General features: G+C 62.0%; 1 protein-coding gene across 1 annotated transcript in view; it reads right to left on the bottom strand.

Annotated features, from left to right (window-relative positions):
• Samd4b (sterile alpha motif domain containing 4B) overlaps positions 1-96 on the bottom strand; it is a 43,565-nt gene extending 43,469 nt beyond the window's left edge. The window contains exon 1 of the mRNA XM_028786222.1: positions 43-96. The gene's annotated coding sequence lies outside the window, so the exon portion shown is untranslated. The remainder of the gene's footprint in view (positions 1-42) is intronic.
• Positions 97-1,894: the final 1,798 nt, after the last annotated feature.

Below are 1,894 nucleotides of genomic sequence, written 5' to 3'. Positions count from 1 at the left end.
CGCCGCCCCGCGCCCGCCGGCCCGGCCTTGCCCCAGACTCACCGCCTCGGCCTCCGCCGCCGCCGCCGCCACCCGCGCCTCCTCAGGCAGCCGCCGCCACCAGCGCCGCTGCCACCGCCGTCGCCGCCGCCGCCGTCGCCCCCTCTCTGGCCCGAGAGCTCCCCTCCCTCCTCCCGCACCGACCACCGCCGCCGCCGCCGCCGCCGCCGTCGCGCTGCGTCACCGCGCCGTGCGTCACCGCCCCTGGCCCCGCCCCGGTGGGCCACTGTGCGCCAGCATTAGCTCACACCCGATTGACAGACGGTGAACCCAGCCAACTGGCGGCGAGGGCAGCCCGGAGGGTGGGCGGTGTGCGGAGAGGAAGGCGGGGTCCTGCCCTGGAGGGGAGCGACGGGGCTGGAACGAGGCCTGAGAGGCCCGCCCCCTCCTCGCTACGATTGGTCGGACGAGAAGGTGACGGGCAGACGGTCAGGCCCCGGGCGGAGAGCAGAAGGCCTGGAAGAGGAGGGGCGCGCGCCGCGTTGCCCCGGGCAACGGTCCGGCCGAGCCCGCGATTGGACCTACGGACCCGCAGGGGGCAGTCTCGCGCCGGTCTAACTCCGTGGCGGCGAGCCGAGTCACAATTCCTCATTCTGGCGTCCAAGGACCCCCCTCCTCCCCGCCCCTCGGTCCCGCCCCGCCCAGGGTTTGCGTCCAGCAGTAGTACCATCGCCGTGTGGGATGACAATGCTGCATCCCGGCTCCTGGTTTCGATCGGCCGCGCCTCAAGTGACACCTCAAGATGAGCGAGGTCGACCCTTTAAGGGTGGAAAGAGATAAGACCCCACACATAAGAGGCTGTCAATAAATGGACATGGCTCCCATCACTTTAGTCGCAGTCTTAGTTCATCCACAAACTGTCCAGCGTCGCGGTGAACTGATTGGAAAGGGGCCGGCCCCAGAAGGGTGACAGCGACGTGGCTTGTTCCGAGAACTCCAAGAAACACACAGTCAGGGTGGAGTGTCGAATTTACGACAGGGAGTGGTAGGAAATGAGGTGCGGCCAGATGTTTGGCCACTGGAGGGAGTCTGCACTTGTGCTGAAGACACGAGCGACTAAAGTGACGGGGCGGGGATTCGAGGCCAGGAAGATCTTGGGGGCTTGCGAGTTTGGAAGGGACGCCTCTGGCTTACATAGGGACGCGTGGAAAGAGAAGGAACGGAACACTGAAGGGAGAGCCCAGGGAGCTACCTGGGGAGCTGGGGCGGGGTTGCATCTGGGAGGGACCTTGGGGAGGGAGGAGGTGCGAAGTGGGAGGGACGCCCAGATGGTCCACTGAACTAGCCTTTTGCCACTGGCTGGCCACAGGGCGGAAGAGAAAAGCCCAGGATAAGGCCCTCTGGGAGATTGTGTCCCAGAGGAGAAGCTCAGTGTGGGACACCAAACACTGAGGTCAAGAACAATTGCCCCACCTCGGGGACAAATCGAGGCTGGAGACTAGAATTTAAGGATCACTGGAGATGGTAATTGAAGCTGTGGGAGTTGGTGACCGATCCCAAGGAGGGTATGAGGGATGAATGGAGACAAGGATCAGACGGAACTCTGAGAAACGAGGGCACATGAGTTAAGAAAAGAAATGAGCGCTAAACCAAGACTGTGAAGAGGGCACGAGAAAGAGTAGATGGAGCTAGGCTTAGCGGCGTGTCCTATCCCAGCAGGGCATTTCTGTAAGCTCGAAACTAGCCTGCTCTACATATTGAGACCCTGCAGAAGCAGAGGCAGGTGGCTCTCTGAGTTCGAGGCTAATCTGGTCTACAGAGCGAGTTCCAGGACAGCCAGGGCTACATAGAAAAACACATATATTAAGTCTTCTTCTTCTTCTTCTTCTTCTTCTTCTTCTTCTTCTTCTTCTTC

Source organism: Grammomys surdaster, unplaced genomic scaffold (assembly GCF_004785775.1).
Source record: "Grammomys surdaster isolate TR1022 unplaced genomic scaffold, NIH_TR_1.0 125430, whole genome shotgun sequence".
Classification (NCBI taxonomy): Eukaryota; Metazoa; Chordata; class Mammalia; order Rodentia; family Muridae; genus Grammomys; species Grammomys surdaster.
This window is presented reverse-complemented; position numbering and strand designations above follow the sequence as displayed.